The following is a 16,634-nucleotide window of genomic DNA, read 5'->3' as shown; positions in this document are numbered from 1 at the left end:
TGGAGAATATTCTCCCTTGAGCCACCTAAGAAAGATGGTGCTAGGGACACTGTCCTAACCTAGTAAGAATGAAGGGTGAGATAGGATATCACATAAAGAAGTTATGTACTCACCATAACGTTCCATGTGTGTTGTCAATCTCACCTTCATTCTTGCATCCCACCCTCCTTCCCTCAGCCCTTTGCTCCTGGAAGACCGAGTTGATACAATTGGCCATCTGTGATCTCTGACCTTCTTGATTGCTCTATAAGGTATTAAGCGACTCTTATTTAGTATTCTGTTTCTATCTGCAAACAAGATCTGGAGAGCTCTCTTAGTGCATGATGGGTTAAGGTGTAGCCATGAGCTAGTGGAAAACCTCAAACTTGTGTGCAAGGCAGAGTCAGATCCAAGGATTGGCTCCGAACCCCAACCTAGTAAGAATGAAGGCGAGATGGACAACACACATGGAACATTAAGGTGAGTACATAACTTCTTTTTTTAGCTTATAGTTATTGCTGTTAGGATTTTAAACTCTTTCACTGTCCGTACTTCTTTAAACTTCAAGCTTTCAAATCCATAGTACATACAAACCCAACACTAAACACAGGCTAATGAGGAAAAAAACAGAAGTGTTTGAAATGAGAGCACAAAATTATCCTCAAAAGCCCCCATGATTTTGCGTATGGTCTTTTCAGGGGTGCTGCATCTGGATGGCCCCCATGCAATTTGTGCTGCCTTTGGGCCTAGAGCCCTGTCTGACAGGAGGAACAAGTTGATACTTAAGGGTCTCTTCTTCCGGATCTGGAGACTTCCAAAGCAAAAAGAAAGTCTGCCAGTAAAGCAGGGCAGTGCATTTGGATGCCTCCTGTGCAGTTTGTGTTGCCTTTGGGCCTAGACCCCCTGTCAAACAGGAGGGACAAGTTGATCCTTAAGGGTCTCTTCTTCCCAATCTGGAGACTTCCAAATCAAAAGGGTCTGCAGATAAACCATCCCACTACAAGAAATTAGAGTAGAGGAATTACCAGCAGAGCCCTTGGGTTCGTCTTTAATGCCAAATAACTCGAGAATTGAGGAATATTGAGCCTGTGCACTGACTTACACACTCCAGCTACAGATCAGGAACCTATGTCTTCCATAGTACAAGATTCTTCCAAGAGACTGGAGAAGCCAGTTTCGAGTCCAACCTCCACATTGTGTACCAAGTCATTTAAATTCTTTAGAAGTGCCTTCACTGTCAACTTGGACCATTTGTTAAAGATATTTCTTAAAACCCAGTTGGAGATGGTGATTGTAGCTAGTCTATTGTCTGAAGATTGTCAGATTAGCACATTCTACCCCCATCTAGGTGCCTTGATGACTCCATGCCTCATCTGCAGTGCCCCTAGATCCGTTCACACTCCCAGATCCTGTGGCTCAGGATCCATTAGTTCAAATGTCACCGACTCCTGGAAATATGTAATGTTAAGTTGTCAATCTCGCCTTCATTCTTGCTGGATGAGTTCAGAGCAGATCCTCGGCTCTGACTCTGCTTATACCAAAGCTCGAGAGCTATTTTTACCGGCTCGAGGTAACCCTGTATCCCACAATGCTAGGCGCTAACTACCCAGATCTTGTTTGCCGCTTAGCTGCGAGGTTGCATTTTTGTTGGCTCTCTGGTAAAAGTTTTTCAAAAAGCAGTTTTCTGGTAAGAGTTTTCCTTTTTATTTTCAGGGTTAGTGTACGTTAATTCCCCTTTACCCTTTCAGAGTAACCCGCCCTTATATAGTCCATTTTGGGTCTGTTTTTCTATCCCCTCGGTCCCCTTTTTATCGGGCCAAGCTTCTACTCTAGATGTCCTTCAAGGATGCATCTGCAGTCCTTACAAATGGGTTGTCCTGTCGTCAGTCAGCCCTTCGGTCGGCCGGATTCCAAAGTCTGGGTCTGGCCTCGGCTGGTGTCGCACTTCACCCGACGTCATAGCGGCAGTTCTTCGGGTATAAAGGCATCAGCCAACGCCATTTTCCTCAGTCTTTCTTGCCGCGTGGCGCCCTAAGCAGAAGCTGTTTGCAAGTGCCGGTCGGTCAGAACCAGAGATTACTACTACAAGTACCGAAGACTTCTAAAAAGCTAAGTACCCCGTTGGGGACTCTTTCTTGCCTCAGCCGATGTCAGAAAAAGTGAATAACTGTTTAACTTGTGGGAAACAAATACCTCATAAAGATTTCCACTCTTACTGCTTACCTTGCTTAGGCCCAGACCACGACGTAGCAGCTTGTCTAGCCTGTGCTTCTTTCAACCGACGGACGCTTAGGCGTCGGTCGGAATTGCTGAAGAGTTTTCGGCTCGCTTTTGCTTACATTATGCCGTCGGATACTCCGACTACGCAAATTTCCAAAAACGCAAGGAAAAGGACCGACACTCGCGGTCCGCGGTTTCGCCGAAACAGCGGTTAAGCTTCACCGAGTGTCTCGGTTTCGGCTGAAACAGAGTCCAAGGTTCTTCCTTCGGCCAGCTTGCCACTTACCGAGGCCTCATCCAGCTTGGCTGAATCTGCTACTGAAATCCCACCTGCTCTTGCAGGTTCACAGGATTTATCTGATACTATCCCTTGGATATTTCTACCCCTGCACGTGGAGCTGCTAGGCCTCCTGCATCCATGTCGATTAAGGCCTTTGCCAGGGCTAAAGCAGCAAAAACTACCAAATCTGTGCCTGCTAAGACCTCCTCTCACAGGCCCAGCTCTAGTTCACAAATGCTTAGTCTAGCAGAGGATCTCATTTCCTTGATCCGGGGATCCCAACCACATCCAGACAGGGCCTCTCACCCACCTCCAGAGAAGAGGACTAGAGTAGAGCCCCCTGAGCCAGTTTCTTCAGATGGCTCCTCTGATGAATCGGATAATTCAAACCCTCCAGAGGGCCCTTTTTCTCCTTATGAGGACTCTGATGCAGAAGAGTCCATTCCTTCTGCCTCTCCGCCTGAGGAATTTTCTTTGGGGAAACCTTGCATGCTATGAGGGAACAATTTCAATGGCAGGGCCAGGATTTTTCAGACTCTAGGAAAAGGCTTAGAACCTTTTTGCATTTGCCACAGCATAGGCCTTTAGCCATTCCTCCAGTACTTACTGTTGTGGATGATGCTTTCAATGATGCTTGTACTGCTCCTGATTCTCTTCCTCCGGCCCCTGCTAAGCCCGATAGGTACTACAGGGTTCCGGACACACATTATCATTTGTATAAGGCCCTTTGCAGATCCGAAACTATCTCCCAGGGTCCCAAGGCTGTAGCAGCTACCTCTACCAAAACCCTCCCTCTGAAAGGGAATCTAGGGCCTTAGAGAGATGGGGTAAAAAAGTTTACACTTCTGCTACTCTTTCAGCTAGGGCCTTGAACTGTCAATTCCACATGATTCAGTTTCAGGAATTTATGTTAGACCAGTTAACTAAAAAACTGTCCTCGGATGAACCATTAGACAAAAAATCTGTACAGGAAATGGTACATAACATTCAGCAGGTCAGTAATCATTCCTTAAAATGCGGCTATGATGCACTGGAGGCTTCCTTTAGATGAGCCATGACTGGCACAATGATCAGAAGACATGCATGGTTAAGAGAGCAGTCCTTACCAGACCATGTTAAATCAAAGCTCCTAGATGCTCCCATGGATAAGCTCAATTTGTTTGGCTCCCCTGCACAGCAGGTGCTGAAGAAGGTGGAAGACAAAGCAAAATCAGTCCATACAGTCAAGGATTTCTTGCAGGTCCAGCCTCCAAGGTTTAGCAGGAACTGGCCTTCCAAGAATTGGTCCTTTCCAGACACCTCCAGAGCTCCGAGAGGCAGGAATAGGCGCTCAAGAGGCAGGGGTCAATCCAGAGGTGCCTACAGGGGACGTCAGTGGCAGGCTAACAACCAGCGGTACAGCCGCAGATCCAGCCACCACCACTTCCACAGGACAATCACAGTGACTTGGCTCTGGCACCGCCTACCAGGGAACAACTAGAGGCACCCTTAGGCGGGAAGCTAGCCTTATTTTCAGTAAACTGGCATTACATCACCGGAGACAAATGGATTTTACAGACAATAAACCAAGGTTACAGGTTTCACTTCCATACTCTACCAAGGAAGAGAGGAATGTCAAACCTACCTCCAAATCAGAAGACAGAAGCTCTACAACAAATAACTCGCTTATTAAGGATGAGAGCTGTAGAAAGGGTACCATCTATGGAACAAGGGCAAGGATTTTACTCCAGACTCTTCCTGGTACCAAGAAAAGAAAACCAATGGAGACCTATTCTCGACCTGTCCGCTTTAAACACATACCTCATTGTTCCAAAATTCAAAATGCTGACCCTACAGCAGCTTCTTCCCATGCTGGGCAAGGAGTCCTGGCTGGTAACTCTAGATCTCAAGGAGGCATACCTGCACGTCCCCATACGACCAAATTGCAGAAGATACCTCAGATTTCTTGCAGGATCAGAGCATTATCAATTCTCAGCATTGCCCTTTGGCTTATCTACTGCGCCCAGAGTATTCACGAAATGCCTGGCATCAGTAATTGCTCATTGCAGACTTCAGGGAATTCAAATTTACCCTTACCTGGACGACTGCCTGTTACAAGCGGACAACAAAAACAAATTAACAAAAGATTTGCAAAGGGTCATTCATCTACTACAAGCCCTGGGATACACAGTCAATATAAAAAAGTCAAGGCTAATACCATCCCAGAGGATAACCTTCTTGGGTGCAGATCTGGACACATCAAAACAAATGGCATTCCTGACAGTAGAAAAACAGGAGCAACTCCCTTTTTACTTCATGGCACTGTAGAACCAGCGAACAGCAAGAAAAGTCCTGCAAGCTCTCGGTTACATGGCATCCTGCATAATATTGATTCCACATGCCAGACTACATATGAGAAAGTTACAGTGGTACCTAAGGAATTTATGGTCTCAGCACAAGCACAGCCTAGAAACCCAAATTCCAATAATTCCATGCCTGAAGCAAGAATTCCAATGGTGGGCTCAGGCCTGTCAATCAAACAAGGGACTGCCCTTCCACAGCACTCAACCAAGCCAGACCATCACAACAGACGCCTCAGACCTCGGTTGGGGGGCACACATGATGGACAAGTGCATACAAGGCTTATGGACTCAAGACCAGCTGCACCTACATATAAATCAAAAGGAAATGCTGGCAGTAAAACTGGCAATTCAGGTATTCAGACCATTTCTTCGACAGGGTCAACTGCTGATAAGGACGGACAACACCACAGTTATGTGGTACATCAACAAACAGGGAGGCACTCATTCATACCCTCTATGCCGGATCGCAATGGACCTCTGAAATGTGGCACTGAACTTCAACATTCAGTTACAAGCAATTTTTGTGCCAGGAAAAGAAAATATACTAGCAGACATCCTAAGCAGAACTACCACGGATGCCCACGAATGGATGCTGCATCCGGACATCTTCAAAACCATTACAGGGAAATGGGGACTACCAGAAATAGACTTATTTGCATCCCCACACAATCACCAACTGAAAAAATTCTGCACAAGGACGTACCACCCACTTGCTTGGAAAGTGGACTCCCTATTTTTCAGTTGGAAAAACCTGACAGCATATGCATTCCCACCTCTTCCTTTGATGCACAAGGTGCTGTTGAAGATCAAAGAAGACCGTCCAAGGATCATCCTGATAGTGCCAGACTGGCCAAGGCAACATTGGTACCCATTACTGAGGAGTATGTCTCGGGAACAAATATGGCCTCTGCCCCTAGTTCCCTTGCTGTTAACACAGAACAACTTCAAAACCCTGCATCCAAACCTGAAAACACTGCAGCTGGCTGCCTGGAACATTGCATAAGACCAAATAACCCAGATTTATCTCAAAGGGTTAAAGACATTATCTTGGAGGCTCGCAGACCCTCAACAAGAAAAAATTATTCAGCAAAATGGAAAAGATATCTCATTTGGAGTACTGCAAAAGGAGAGAATGTGTCACTGGTAAACATAGCTAACATCCTGGAATACTTGGCAGAGCTCTTCCACAACGGCCTGTCCTATTCTTTCATTAAGATTCATGCATCACCTATTTCAGCAGAATACAACTTGGATCCGCCAGTCTTCTCACATCCTCTGCTCAGGCAGTTTCTGAGAGGAATTAAAAATGTAAAACCACCTAGGAAGCCACCATTGCCAGCATGGGACTTGAACTTTGTGCTAGAAAAGTAGACACTCCCTCCTTTCGAGCCAGCAGCAACAGCAGATTTACAGTACTTATCATGGAAGACTGCTTTCCTGCTTGCAATCACTTCAGCAAGAAGGGTATCTGAGCTACAGGCATTAATGGCAGTACAGCCCTTCCTGATCTTCCATCAAGATAGAGTGTCCATGAGAACTAATCCTACTTTTATGCCAAAGGTGGTCTCCAGGGTATCTTTAAATCAAGCTATCCACCTACCTACATTCTTCCCCAACCCACAGAACAGGGAGAAAGGCTGTTGCATACCTTGGATGTACATAGACAATTACGTTACTACCTGGACAGGACCAAGAGCAATAGAAAACTGACCAGCTACTGGTAGCATATGCAACAGGAATGGAAGGAAAAGCAATTTCAAAACAGACAATCTCTAAGTGGATAGGAAATTGCATTAGATTTTGTTACTCCTACCATGGGAAGAAAACTCCAGAAAACATCAGGCCTCACTCTACAAGGGCTACAGCCACTACCACAGCTTTTTTACGAGGAGTGGCTACCAAAGACATTTTAGAGGCTGCTACTTGGAGCTCCGTGCATACATTTGCCAAGCATTATAACTTACCTTTATACTCCAGATCCCGAGCAGGTTTTGCCACTGCTGTTTTGCAAGGGATCTTAACTACACCATAATCTTATTTCTCCTCCTCCCCCAGTTTGGCTATGGTATTCTACCCATTTGTAAGGACTGCAGATGCATCCTTGAAGGACATAGTACAGTTTTGTACCTACCATAAATGTAGATGTCCGATAGGCGTGCATCTGCAGTCAGGATTACCCACCCTCCTTCCCTTCTGTGGTACTCCTAGGGTATTTGCCCATCTTGTAGCTAGCTGGGGGAATCTATTATGGTGTATTTGTTTGTATATATGTACATACATGCTTATTTTTTGTTTGCTCTCTACTATTTGGAACCATTTGCATTTATCCAAATTTAGCCTTCCTAGAGGGCACCTGGCATCTGGGGCAAGAAACACTGAGGAAAATGGCGTCGGCTGATGCCTTTATACCCAAAGAACTGCCGCTATGACGTCGGGTGAAGTGCGACACCAGCCGAGGCCAGACCCAGACTTTGGAATCCGGCCGACCGAAGGGCTGCCTGATGACAGGACAACCCATTTGTAAGGACTGCAGATGCATGCCTATCGGACATCTACATTTATGGTAGGTACAAAACTGTACTTTTTATCTTCTGTTAAATTGTCAGTTTAATTATTTTAATCTTAGTCTTCGGTGTGGTGAAGTGACTGGACTAAGTTTTTTCTTTAGTGTGGTGTGTGTGTGTGTGTGTGTGTGTGTGTGTGTGTGTGTGTGTGTGTGTGGTGTGTGTGGTGTGTGTGTGTGTGTGTCTTTTTTACGCAAGATGTCTAAGTAGTCCAAGGTCTCAGGCTTCAAGAAGTGTGACTCATGCTGTCAGAAAATGTCTCTGACAGACTGTCACACTTCTTGTGTTTATTGCTTATGCCCTCTGCACCTGCAGGACTCGAGTCCTGCAGGAACTCAGAAATAAGTTGGTTTTGAGAGGCTTGTTGAAGCCCGAAGGTTCCCCGGCCAAGTCCTCGTCGGGCAAACATTCAAAGCCCACTAAATCGTTGGCTCCGTGTTCAGAGCCTCTGACCAGTGGTGCTACTTCTGCTTCTGCATCGGCTCCGGCTGGAGCCGAGGCTTCAAGAACTCAGTTGGCTCAGATAGTTACGTCGGAGCCGTCTTCGAGTCGTAAGCGCTCCAGGTCCCCTTCTTTGGAGTCGGTCCATTCGGCTCCGAGATCTCCTTTGCTTTCGGAGCGCAGCCATCGGTCCCATTCCTCTCGGTCTTCCTGGCTTTCGGACCATGACCTCGAGAGGGTGGTTAGCAGACTCGTTAAGTCACAGGCACTGGCCCAGATGCTTCATAGCCCTTCTCAACAGATGGCTATCCCCATTCCATCGTCGATTCCTCCTCCGACTCTTCCTCTGAATTCGGAGCCAGAGTTTGTGGGAGCCATGACCGTCAACACGTCGGAGCCGATACCACCCAATTCAGCTCTGTCGTCTGCTCCAATTTCTTTTATGGTGCCATCCGCGGAGGGATCCGGGCTCAGTGACTCCCTTGTCGGCTCCGAGGGGGCGAGTGGCATCGGACCCTTGTCCAACCCCGTTCTCCCTCTCGGAGCCTCGGCGCAGGTGAGTTCGACCCCATCGGCCTCGGAGCCATCCCTCTCGGTGCCGGGAGGGGTCCTTATCTCTTCGGAGCGGGGACCTTCTTCCCTGCCTGTTGGGGTGCTTTCGAGGTCATGAGGATTGTGCTGGCCCCTGTGCCCGCTCCTCAGTCGGCTCCCTCAGATGTCCTTCATGGATGCATCTGCAGTCATAACAGCTGGGTTGTCCTGTCGTGTCGGCAGCCCTACCCACAGCGGATTTATCCCCGTTAGAAGTCCTCGGCTGATCGCAAAATCACCACCTCACGGCTTGTGGTCTCTGGGTATAAAGGCATCAGCCCGGCGCCATTTCCTTTTCTTTTCTTTGGGGTGGCGCCCGCTGCGAGCAAGATGCGGTGCGGTCGGTGCGGTCGGGGTGCTGCCGAATTATACTTACTACTCGCTCGAAGAGCTCTAAACCCCTGTAATACCCGGGGACTCTTTCCTTCCCTCAGCAGAAAATGTCAAAAAAGTTTAATAACCCTTAACCTGTGGGAAACAAATACCTCATAAGATTTCCTGTCTGCCTTGTTTGGTATTTTACCCAGCGTCCCAGCCGTAGTAGCAGTTAGTTTCTGCGGCACCTTGCTTGACGACCGGGTCAGAGTTTACAGTCCAGTTTTTGTTTCACACTTTGCAGTTTTTAGTTCTGACTTTAACACGACTACACTTGAAAGGAACAAGCAAAAAAAGCACGAAAGGTCAAAGGTCCAAAGCTGGCTTAGCGAAGCTAGCAACCCGCGAGTGTCTCGGTTAACGCGGCTTAAACAGAAACATGAGTGTCTCGGTTCGGTCTCTCTACAGAACTGGTCTGAGGTCCAGCGAATTTATCTACCTCGTTGAGGTCTGCGCGACTTACTTAACGAAGCCTCAAAAACTTTACCACCATGCCAACCAGGCCACCATTCCCTGGTACAAGCTACTTCTGGCCCCAGCAGCCAACTGCCTCAGACCAAGAAGCCAACAAGTGTTTGCCAGCCCTGCAAATCAGTGCACTGGTTCTTCAGTGCCTTCAATTTTACCTTCCTTTACCAGGCCAATTACTAGACAAGAAATAATTACCAGAGCAGGCCTCACAGCCTCTCAGCCCCCAGGATAGAGAGACTCACCCAGACCCCGCCTCTCAGCCCTATCTGATGATGATTCCTCTGATGATTCCCGAACCCAGATCAGAGAGATCTCCAATTTCTTGAATTCTGAGCATCTGACCAGCCAAGTCTGATTTCCCAATTTCCCCTCAGAAGAATTCTCCTTTGGGAACCAGCTTCCCATCTCCCTCAGAAGGAATTCTCCAGCGGCCAAACCTTACATGCCAAAAGAAGATTTTAGACTTTCTCCACGCAGGATTTCACAGATTCGAGCTCCTCAGCAGAACCTCCTAGCACCTTCCACTGTGATGTCTGCCATGATGATGTTTATCCTGTTCTCCTACACTAAGATGATGCTTTAATGAGACAGATACTCAGCCATCATCCACACCCCCAGCCCCCCAGAAACCCCCCTTCCTAAACATTGTGCCAGACCAGGCAAGGCTATAGCCGACTCCTGAATAAAAGACCCCTTACTATAGGGAAAACCCCAAGGGGTCTAGCAGCGACCATAAAAAAAAACCCTACTGCACTTGAAAGTATTTACTTTAGCTTGAAAGTTCACTGTAAAATTACACTGTTAGTTTCTGATCAGTTGAGCTTTTATTATGCCTGTTAAAATTGATACAATAAATGGTAGAATGATGAATCAAGTTTACTAAAATTTCCTTACACATATTAAAAAATGACAAGAGAAATATTATTTAGATCAAACTAATAAGTGGCAACCCTGCAGGTACATTCATGGCAATGTAGCTAGATATGATGATGCACTGGAGCTTCAAGAAGATCAGCCATGACAATCTCAAAGGATAAGAGATGTTTGCATGGCTAAAGGCAAAACTCTACGGGTCATGTTAAAGCTACCGAGTTAGCAGCTCCTAAGGATAAAATGGGTTCAAACAGGGCAAATGCCCAGCCTTCCATGAAGTTGGTGAAGAAAAGGCAAAAAGCAGTTCAAATAACAGGAAAGAGCCAAAGCACCAAGAACCCCCAAGGCACAGAAAGAAACAAGGGGCAGAAAGTGGTCAGGACCTGACTCCACAAAATTTCAAGAAGGGCAGGAGACACCGTTCCAGCCACAGAACAGACACAGCCACAAGGACTGCCTACACAAACCACATCCAGTGGCATACAGCCACAGTTGGCACACTGACAGCACAAGCCAAAGTGAAAACACAGCCACCACATGAAAGTAAGGGCACCACCATTCAACAAATTATGCAGAAAGTAAAGATTGAAGAAAGACCTACCAGTCAAAGAACTGCACATACATAACAAAAGAGAAAACACAAAATTTACAATTAAACACAAAAAGGTTGCGAACATGAGTCCACACCAAACCAGTCTCAGACGAATGCACAATCTACCTCAACATAAAGCAGGAGCTTAAAGCACCTAAGATGTTAGCGGGAGAGAGTTTCTACACAAGGAAGTGCCTACAACGAGCTTCAAAAGGGTTCTACTCATTCACAAAACCCTCACAAGACTTCTAAAAGTGCGTCTACAACATTCGACCTGTTACCCTTGAATACATACAGGCCTGTCCCAAAATTCAAAAGCAAGGAGGGGCAGGCATCTGGCTCTATTCAATTAGAAGCAGTTGGGACCTAACTCTCAATCTAAAGGAGCATTACCTTCAGAGCTATCTATGATTCCAGCAGGTTCACTACCTCATTCAATATGCAGGATCCAAATGCACACTAATTCTCAGCATTGCCTTTTGAGAAGCATCTGCACATTCCCAATTATTCGAGGCGCACCTGCCATCAGTAAACACCACAGCAGAGGGTCATAGGAATTCTTACAAAGGGTCATTTGCTTGCTTGCCTGCCTGAGTCACACAACACTTTTACCAAAGAAAAGCATTCATTCTTACAGTAGGAGGAACACACTGTGGCGGATACCTGGCCACTACAAAACAAAAGAAATTCTACATACCAACACAGGATCTTCTTGCCTCTATGGACACAGCAAGACATTACTGTGAGCCTAACTACAGAAATCCAAATGCTAAACGCTTCTTTACTGTGACCTCATAATAAAGCTTGGTAAACATGGGCCAAGAAGGTTCTGCAGGCCTTGGGCTATGGTCCATCATGCATAAACCACGTCCCATCAAACAGGGTACATATCCAAACGCCCAAAACACCACTCTGAATTTATGGCCCCACACACAGGGGGGAGGCACAGGCCTTCCCTTGGTGGTTTCCATACTTAGCCAGAGAGTTCCTATGGGCTTCACAGGCATGCCGGTCAGACCAAGATTTGGATTCATCACAGAAAGTAAGTAGCCAGGAAAATAAGCACCTGCACATCAAGACCAGGATGGGGGCCCCTATGCTGGACAAATCGCAAATAAACCAAATGGACTCTCATGCAACAGATAGAGCACATCAACCAGACCAAACAAACCTCAACTCAGAAAAAACTGGCAAGGACAAGTTCATTCCATTTCCTAAGAGATGATTCCATTCTCAAGCAGCAGACAAGGATCAAGTCATGCACGCATCCTCCAAACAGACAATACAATTCAGCCCCCCTAAACAAGGAGCATTTGCACCTGTGGTTCCTAATCAGAAGAAACATCCAGGGGCGAGCAAGATTTGTACAGATGAAACCTCTCGACGGACATTTTTAAGCAGGACATTTTCAGATGTTGCACTCCTCCACCTGCACAATTCCATTTTTCTCACCATTTCAAAACCTCACAATCTGCACAGATAAAACCTATTGACATCTCTTCAGCTGCACCAACTCAGGAAAATATGCAAAGACATTCCACCCCTGGAAAAGGAGTACTGTTAAATCTCCTTCAGCTACTCTTGAAATACCCCAAGATATGCAAACCCACCACCTCAATACTGATAAACACTACTCTGGAGCTTACAGGAACTACTGAAACCTGAATCCCTTTAGCCACTGAGGGCCAAGACTCAGAACTGCAGCAGATACTGAGGCTTGTGGAAGTAAATACAACTCCAATTCCTGAAAGACATGATGCTAACTCAGAATCCGGAACTTCAACCAAAGATCCAAAGTCATTAACCTTTCAAAAAATGAAAAGATCAATCAGAAGGAGATATGTCAAAAACTCTGACAAAGAGTTGTCATTTATCCTTTCTGGCGCCGGAGGCTCCAAAGAAAAGATAGATATCGCTGGAAAATGGAAAAGGTAACAGCTTTGGAACCATGAAAGGCCTGTTCAGAACCTCCATCTGGATAGATGCATCCATCCAGATAGCAGCTATCTGGACAACTCAAGAATGTAGCATCACCTACTCCTCCATCAAGACACATGGGAATCAAGATTTTTACCCAGCACAAACAAGGAACAACCTGCTTGGGGACACCAGCACTCAGAGCAGCACCTCAGGGGAATCACCTTTTTTTACCACCTCGAAAACCACAGAACAAACAGGGACACTTAAATTTAGTACTTTCCTAGCTGACACTTTCCTACTGCACAACACTTCAGAACAGCAGAACTACATGGCCTGTGCTTCCCCAAGCTTTCTTCCATTCCCACAGTCCCGCAAAACAGGTTTCAAGAAACTAAGGCCTTAACAGCGAGTATCACCCTTCAGGGGGACCCACCACAACCACTACCCCAGAAGGACTAATCAGCCTTGTGGCCTAAAAAGCAAATCCAGAGGAAACTTTGGGACCAAAATCCACTTACCCCTAAAATTTGGAAACCCACAAAACAGAGGAAGAAACCCAGCAGAACCTTGGATGTGTGCGAACCTTCACGCTATCTGACCTGGAGCTCACAAAAACAGACAACCTCAGAATGGCTTTGAAAGGATATACCAGCAAAAAGGGAAGGAATGGATCCTCTCAAAACATACAATTAGTTATGGATAGGATAAGGGCAGCATTTTGTTACTCACAGCCTGGAATACCAATTCCACAGAAGGGAGACCTTCAGCCTTAGGGCAGCAGCTCCTACCACAAGGCTCTTATGAGGAGTGGCTACCCTCTATGTATTATTGGCGAGCTACTTGGATTTATTTACATACATGAGGCATCCATTAAACCTTGCCTAATCTGTACAGATCCCCTCCCTAGTTGGCTATGGTACTCTACCCTGCTGATCCCTAAACACCTACATCCTCTAAGGGAACTCCTCAGTTGGTGTTGTGGTTAATGACCCAGCTGTTATGACTGCGATCTATAGTGTGCTTCCACCGAACTTCGGCATACCTGTACTTGATGTAGTTGTACCCTCTTTTAGCATGAAGCTAATGCAAGTCCTCCCTCCTCTTTTTAGTGAGCTACTGCTAGGGTGTTTTTATGGTAATAGTTTGCTAATGGGGAGTTTTGCTTAGTGTATTTGTTTGTATATATGGGTTTACATGCTCTTTTCCTTTTTTCTGGGGCCAAGGAATATCTGAATTTCCAGTGGGGCGTGCTGCTTCGGCACCTGGGGCAAAAACACTGAGGTGAATGGCGTCTTTCCTCCCACTGTAGTGCCTGCTACGGTCTCTACCCATTCTCTCGACCCTGACCGCAGAAACCCTATGCCTCAGGGGCCCCCTTTGTGAGCATCCTCCTCTTCTGAGGCCTCACCTGATCCATCAGGGGAGCCCACTCGGAAGAGGAAATGTAAGAGGAAGCATGTGGACTCCCCCGAGTCCGTCACATTTGACACCGACTTGGATGAGTCGGAAGTGTCCCCACGATCCCCCTCTGAGGATGTCTCTTTTTCTGACATCCTTGAGATCCTCAAGCAGAGGGGGAACTGGTCTACCCTCAATCCTTCCGAGGACGAGTCGGTCTACCTAGAGGCATTTGGTTCTCGCCCTTCCACCTCCTGGGTGTCTCCGCCCTTTGACCCCCTTATGGAAGTGGTGGCCCAGGAAGGCATGGACGGCCCCTGACTCGTTGGAACCTACCCCACGGAGGCCTTCAAAATTTATCACAGCCCCATCTGATAAACGGTTTTTGACCAAGGATGTCCCTGTTGATGCCACGGTGGTGGCAGCAGCCACTAAGAAGGAACTGGCCGATCCTTCAGTACCTATCCATCCTCCTAATAAGGAATCTAGGACCATGGATAGGTACGGCAAGCGGATGTTTTCTTCAGCGACCTTTACCTTGCGGTCGCTGAATTACTTATGTCATTTCACCCGCCTTCAAAGAGACTTGCTCAAAGAAATGGGTGATACCCTGCAGGATCCAACAGCTGCGGGGTCTCGGGACAAAATCAACTCCCAGCTGGCAACTCTAAACTCGATTGTTAACTCCTCCATGCGGCTTATTTCTTATGCGGCAGATGGGGCGAGTAGGGCTGCAGGCATAGGCGTGGCCTTAAGACGTCACGCCTGGATGCGGCTTTGTAACTTTGCTGACCCCTTTAAGGCATCCTTCACCAACTCTCCCTTTGATGGTTCAGCGTTGTTTGGACCTCAGGTGAAGGATACTTTGACCAGATGCGAACAAGAAGGCAAGACTCTCTCTGCTGTGTGAGTCCGTTTTTTCACCCCATCTAGACCATACCCTAAAGGTCAGAAAGGTGGAAAAATGTGGTTCCGCAAACCACAGGGAGTCGCGCCGGATGCACGAGGTGAGTTCCCCTCTAGAGGCAAGGGGGAATAATAACAGACGCCGCCCCAGGGGCAGAAGGGGTCCGCAGAATCAGGGTAGCAGAGAAGCTGTCTCTGGCCAACCCTTCCAGCATCCCTGAGAAGCTGCCCGGCTGTCCACCTTCTGAGGCATTCGGGGGAAGATTATCACTGTACCCAAAAGCCTGGCTTTCCACACCAAAGACAGATGGTACGGTCGATCATATCCAAGGGTTACAAAATTCCCTTTGTCCACACCCCAAAACAGCCAAAAAGGCCCCTTCCAGATGTTCCACCCGGTCTAAGGGAACAAGCAGTATTAGAAATCTTAAAACTGCTAAGAAAAAGGGCCATCCAACCAGTCCCAGCAGACCAGCAAGGATCCGGAATCTACTCCAAGTTCTTTTTGGTACCAAAAAAGACAGGGGACTGGAGACCAATTTTGGATCTCAGCAGACTGAACAAGTCTGTTCAAAGAACGAAGTTCCGGATGGTCACGCTACAGTCCATTCTACCCTTTTTGGGCCAGGACCATTGGATGTGCTCTATAGACCTTCAGGATGTGTACTACCACATCAAAATGCACAGGCGCTCCAGGAGGTTTCTCCGCTTCCGGCTGGGGGACAGTCACTACCAATTCAGGGCCCTGCCCTTTGGTCTCACTACAGCCCCCCCGAATGTTCACCAAATGTATGGCAGTGGTTACGGCTCATCTGAGGCATCAAGGATTCCAGGTGTTTCCATATCTGGATGACTGGCTCCTTACCGCCTCCACCAGGCATCAACTTATTCAGTCCAGAGATTACACCATTCAGATTTGCAAAGAGCTAGGTATCTCCATAAATTTCAAAAAGTCTGCTTTGTCGCCTTGTCAGTCTATTACCTTCATAGGCGCCATATTAGACACAGTCGAACTATCTACAAAACTAACAGCACAAAGAGTCTCAGATATTCACGAACATGTTCATATCCTTCTCTAGAACAACAAAATTCAGGCCAGGTTTGTACTGAAGACTCTAGGTCTCATGACTGCTGCCATTACATTACTTCCCTTAGCTCGCTTCCACATGCGACTCCTTCAGTGGATGCTTTTCTCTCAGTGGTCCTTCCAACAGCTCCCGATGTCACACAACATTTTAATAAGTCAGTCATGCAAGAAACACCTGTCTTGGTGGATGGTCTCCCTTCAAGTGATTCAGGGCAGACCCTTTGCCCCCCCCCCCGGTTGCTACAGTGACAACGGATGCCTCCCTGATCGGGTTGGGGGGGGTGGGCATTTTCAGGGCAGGATGGTCCAGGGCACTTGGCAACCTTTCGAGTGCCACCTCTAGAGATGAGAGCAGTACTTTTAGCGTTGCAAGCCCTTCAGGACTCTCTTCCCATCAGGACAATTGCAGTTCAGACGGACAATATGTCCGTAGTGTGGTACATCAACAAGCAGGGCGGAACAAAGTCCTATCCCTTATATCGAGAAGCACTCAGACTTTGGCAGTGGGCGATCTCCTCTCAGCGGTTTCTGATAGCAGCGCATATCCCCGGGATGTCCAACGTCATAGCGGACAGGCTGAGCAGAGCCATTCTCA

The sequence above is a fragment of the Protopterus annectens genome, chromosome 7.part0 (genome assembly GCF_019279795.1).
Source record: "Protopterus annectens isolate FY-2018-M chromosome 7.part0, PAN1.0, whole genome shotgun sequence".
In the NCBI taxonomy this organism is placed as follows: Eukaryota; Metazoa; Chordata; order Ceratodontiformes; family Protopteridae; genus Protopterus; species Protopterus annectens.
The sequence above is the reverse complement of the archived record's forward strand: the minus strand, read 5'-3'. Positions refer to the sequence as shown.